Consider the following 5,645-nt stretch of genomic DNA (forward strand, 5'->3'; position numbering starts at 1 on the left):
AAACGTGTTGTGATAACATGATACAAATATCTTATCTATCTATCCAGCAGTGAGATGATGCAGGCTAGGCTGAAATTTAAATTTAAACACCATTTCATCTGTCTGATCTATAATGTTCAATGTAGGAATAGCATCGTCTCGAAGACGCCTCCACTTTGAATTAGGAACACACATAAATGAATCCGCAGTAAAATGTTTCGAGCAAATACGGCTGTACTTATTTGGAATCCAATTTCGTCTATTAATGCGAATTATCCATTCTTTCTCTTTGTTATCGTCTACAGGAAATCTAAAAATTAAAAGTATCGATAATTTTAGTACATCACTATGGACAATCAACATAACCTCAAATCAATTCCGTATTCATCGATGAAACGTATAATATAATGGATATCTCAAATATTTTATGCTACAAATCTATTCAGCAAAACATATTACTTTCCTAAAATTGTTCAGCAGTTCACATTTCACTAGAAAATTACAAAAAACTTACCGATGAAACGACCGAAGTTGTTGGCTATTTTCTTTTCTTCCTGAATGTGAGCTGCAGCCCCATACCACACAAGACATAATGTCACACAGTCGAGACACTCAATTATTTGATATAAATAAAAGTTTCTTTCCATTTATTTGGAAAAATATTGTTAAATTATCACTTAAAACAATCTGAACACAAGACACTCGTAAACACAGTTGACGCGACCGTGTCAAATAGTTCGGTAAATATAAGTAAAATCTTCTTATGTATGTTACTATGTATTTGGCCGAGTTAAAATGAGTCCAATAGGTCCAAATGACATTTCATGTTGTGACAACCTCGGAAAAAATGAAGCAAAGAGCGAATCATTTGTCCTTTTCTCACTCATAGTTTGTGTCGTAAGCTAGAAGAGAGCCGGTTTATAGTTTCTGAATTCTTATTTTAGCCTTCCTTCTATGCTTTAGTTATTGTTCTGAGTTTTTACCTGACCACAAAACGTCAAAATGACAGTATGTGTGCAAACATTTAACTGATTCTGCGTTTTTACTCTAAATAAATACTTATTAGTGTTTCTTAGCTTCCAAGTACATTTTTTTTGGACAAAATCAATAGCGTAATAATAACAATGCCAGTATGTAGTGTTTTAGCGTGTGAAAACAGAACATATCGAAGCAGTCCGGGTACATCCTATCACAGGTACAATTTCCATTAAATTATACCTTAAAACTCTTTATTTCTGTGTTTTATTCTCGTAAAATCTTCAATTTGGTGTTAGAAAGAGATTCCAGTGTAATTGCAGGTGATTTTTCGTGTTTTTTTCTGTAATTACAAAATCACCACGAAATTTTAGTGTTGCCTACCGAACAGTTATTTTTACCCTAGATTTTCACAAAAAAGTCATATCAAGTGGAACCAATTACTTACTGTCTATAATTATTTATATGTTGTTGTCATTAAAGGTTTCCACTTCAAGAACGTGAACGCACTGATTGGGTTAAAGCATGTGGAAGAACAAACTGGGAACCGCCTAAAAGTTCTGTAATATGCTCTAAGCATTTTGATGACAACTTCTTTATTAAACATGGAGATAGAACAAGTCCCAACCAAGTTCTGTCATGTAAGTTATATGTTCCTCTTGGATATATTATGACCAAGAAGAAGTCAATTTACCTTTCAATCAATCCTGATATTTTATTAAGTTTATTTTTATTTACAGTTGGAAAATGTTTCTGTACCAAGTTGTTCACCATCCTCAATGCAACATAGTGAAGTTGCCGGCATCCCTGCCAACTATATTTAGAAGCAGGAAAATCCAACTAAGCGAGGTAAGCTGCTGGTATTTGAAACAACATACATACATAAACCCACGCCCGTATTCCCCGAAGCGGTGGGCAGAACTACAAATAATCGAGAATATATTTGCAGCCACTTTTGATTAAAAATGGGAGGCCACTTTTATTCCTCTGATCGATACTATTTTCCATTTTTTGTTATTTGTCTGTTGATGATTGAATTAAGAATCTGTTAACACTTTTCTCTCAATTTTTACGCCTTGAAATTGTCAATGAATGTTTTTTTTTATTATTTCAGGCAAAAGAACATGATTACACAGATACGCCTCGGAAGAAAAAGTTAAAGCTTATGCTTGAAAGAAAAAGGGTTTTGTCAGAAACTCGATTGAAAAAACTACGTGCTGCAAGACAAGCGAACCGGCGTTTAGTAAAAAAAAATGCTGAACTGTCTGACGTTATTGCTGAACTGCGGCTAAACTTTAAATTTTGAAAAACAGATCAACTCTTCTCTTTCATTTTTAAGAGATGATGCGTTAATAGAAGAAGCTTTCGAATCCGAGGAACTTGATTTTTCAGTAGACCATGACTATCTGCCAGATCCATCCCGTTTAACAGAATATACAAAACATGTAGTGGTATATATTGCGGGCTTTGTTGTTACCAAAGTGTCCAAAATAGTAAAGTGTCACGATTGCTTAAGTAGCATAGTGGAGATGTCAAATTTAAACTTGTTATTAATTTCCAAAAAAGACAAAGGCGGTTTGCGATATCCTTCTGCTGATGTAATAAATTTATGTGAAATTGCTGAAAGAATTTTTAGACAAAATGTCATACGGTTAGGTTTAAAAATACTGTCAACAAAAAAATATTTTAATGCTTTTAATCAGGAAATGTATACAACTAAGCCCAATTAAAGATTTTTTTTAATTTCACGGCAACCGGTTTGACCATTCTCCTTTAGAAAGCCATGAAATGCTTTTAATGAAAGCCATAATTATGAATTATTTAAAAGTTCGGTTTCATCATTACGCCAAAAACTTATCAGAGCCTGATGTAAAAGTGCGAAATATGTACAACAAATTGACCCTGTTACGTAATCAATGAATATTTTCAGTTTATTATTTTTGTTTTTTTTTATAGTCATTTAAACAAAGTTTCTTTCTATTAATGTGCAGTTTTGTTCTGTTCTACCGTCCTCTTACCCTTTACTTTTTTTAGCTTTACAGACTGCTTACCCCATATTTAACTGGGTTAAAAATCGGACTGTATATGGTGTTCAAGTTAGCACTGCTAATTAGCTAATTATCCATGCAAGCGAAGTTTACGACTTTGGTCGCACTGACTTAATTCACTGAACTTCTAATTCATTTGGTCGCCACTCGCAGACGACTACAGCGACTACGTTGGCCACTTGGTGTACCACGTTAAACCACTGTCGAAAGTCGCTATGGATGTGACTAAAGTCCCTCATATAGGAACAGTTGCGTTTGGTTAAATGTATGGTCGTGGAGTTCCTTGGGGGAGGCCTATGCCCAGCAGTGGGCGTCATACGGCTGTTGATGATGGTCCGCGCCACGAAAGAAGTCCCGCGGATTTTAATGGCAAGTCGCAGCGGCCGCACGACTTGTAACGGGGCGCGTATTCTTTTTTAAAGTATACAAACTTTTTTTTACGTGGCTTATTACAGTTTACCAACCATGTGGTAATATCCTTTCAATGAGTCATATTTTCCACATAGTAAAGTTTACCCTGGTTATGGGTAGTTTTTATTTGTGGCAATACGTATAAAAACTATACCTGTCTCATAGCCGGTTACACGGTGATTTAGTCTATTAGTTTCTCTGTCTACGCTGCATGGTCTTACGATCTTAGTCTGTCCCTTAAATGGGCCAAAAGGAAAAAAAATTACAGTGACAGATCAGGGCTGCCAGATGTACGATTTAAATCGTACTCGTACGATTTTTTGGCATTTCTACTCATGTACGATCGCAAGACTACGATCGTACGGAAAATGTACGATTTTTCGGTACCTGGCAACATTTCGTAATAAAACAAATGTGTTACTCCGGCAGCTTTGATTTTTTTCAACGTTGCAGGCATTTTTCAATCACAAGTGCAGAAGAAATTAAAAAAGATACGATTTAGATGGCGCCATTCTATCGGAACTGGACTGTCTTGAACCTACCAATGCTGTTTACAGTAATTACAGTAAAAAGTACCGACGTTACTGCCACTCATGATACTGGTTCCAAGAATAATAAAACCCGAGGACATGCAAGTGATGCAGGCGATAGATGACGAATATTAGTATAAGTCTAATAAACAGTTTTATTGCATTATTTTTCTGATTCTTAACGAATTATTCTCATTTTTCATAAAAACTTTGAACTTTTAAGTTGTACTATCTTTTCATTTCAAAATTTCCTTGGAATACGATTTTTTTGTAGTTGACGTACGATCATGCCTTTTTTTCATCTGGCAGCCCTGTGACAGATGGACTGACTGACACTGAGGCTTTTTGGCGGGAGACGGGAACGGGACAGTTGCTTTCTTCATTGAATAATCTAAATAATTAATACGAAGTGGTGTTTTGTGGTTAATGATCGCATTAAGTTAGTCGGAAGACATTCGCGAGTGTTATTATATTGGAGTATTCAATAAACAAAGTGTATCTGCCTATTTTCGCTTCGTGTCAGGAAGCCGCTTCATAACTCAAAAGTTTATGCGGACTTTTGAGTTAATTCGTTTGGGGTTCGGAGTAGGAGTCTACTCCGTGGGTGGGGGCTTAGGTTTCATCATCATCACCTTTCATCATTTCATTAATCATCAAGAAAAAAATACGTCAGACATGGCTGTATGGGCATAGTTCCCTTTGCCTTACCCTTCGGGGAAAAAAAAAAAAAAAAAAAAAAATGACTGACACTGACAGTCTGACAGTGCTATGCTACTGACAAACAGTGTTGCCGATCTGTGGGGAATTCCCCAAACTGCGGGGAAAGCAAAGCTGATTGGGGAATGTGTGGGGAGAGCTTCAATTCGGGGAAAATGCGGGGATTTTAAGTATGAACACAAATACGCGATATTTAACATCAAATTTCTGCTAGTCTTGATTGATTTCCCTGATAGCCTTTTATTCCGTAAGTTGAACTTCTCAGAATTCGACTTGAACGTGATTGATACTGCCGATATTTACTGGAGCAAAGTATTTAAATTAAAAAATAGTGCCGGTTAATACATATTTACAAATATAAAATATACGTAATAAGTCTACTGCTTGTATTACCGTTCTCTAACGCATCTGTAGAGCGCAAGTTTAGTGTTTTAAAAAATCTAAAGACAGAAAATAGAAACAAACTTAACACCGACACAGTGGTAGCTTTGATGGCTACTCGAGAGGGAATAAAGAGAGAAGGGGGCAGTTTAAAATTTAATCCGAGTTCTAAAATGTTGCACAAAAAAGTTTGGCGCGAAAAAAATGTGTAGTTTTTTTTAATTTTTGTCATGTTTTAATAAATAAAAAATAAACTTAAAAGAACGGCCGCCGAGAAAATGCATTTCTGACTGGTTGATTCAATAAACAATGTAACTTTGGATGCATGTATTTGTATTTGCCGATGGTATTTGCTCTTCAACGTAACGAAAAATATAATTAGAAAATATAGATATTAAAAAGAACTTTACAGTGAATGTGACACTAGTGATATCTGTCATACGTCAGAAATGCATTCTCACAGAGACCGAACTTTACCTACATTTTTGGTTGTTTTATTTCTGTGGGGAATATGTGGGGAATTATCATTTTTCTTTCCCCAAACGTGGGGAATTTCGACAATGCGTTTGGGGATTTTAGCAAATTATTGTCGGCAACACTGCTG

General features: G+C 35.6%; 1 long non-coding RNA gene across 1 annotated transcript; it reads left to right on the forward strand.

Moving 5' to 3' along the window:
* Positions 1-959: 959 nt before the first annotated feature.
* On the forward strand, positions 960-2,938 carry LOC126371146 (uncharacterized). The gene is made up of 4 exons (XR_007566965.1): positions 960-1,174; positions 1,438-1,595; positions 1,695-1,803; positions 2,069-2,938. It is a non-coding gene; the product is annotated as an uncharacterized LOC126371146 (long non-coding RNA).
* The last annotated feature ends 2,707 nt before the right edge of the window (positions 2,939-5,645 follow it).

Source organism: Pectinophora gossypiella, chromosome 12, assembly GCF_024362695.1.
Source record: "Pectinophora gossypiella chromosome 12, ilPecGoss1.1, whole genome shotgun sequence".
Classification (NCBI taxonomy): Eukaryota; Metazoa; Arthropoda; class Insecta; order Lepidoptera; family Gelechiidae; genus Pectinophora; species Pectinophora gossypiella.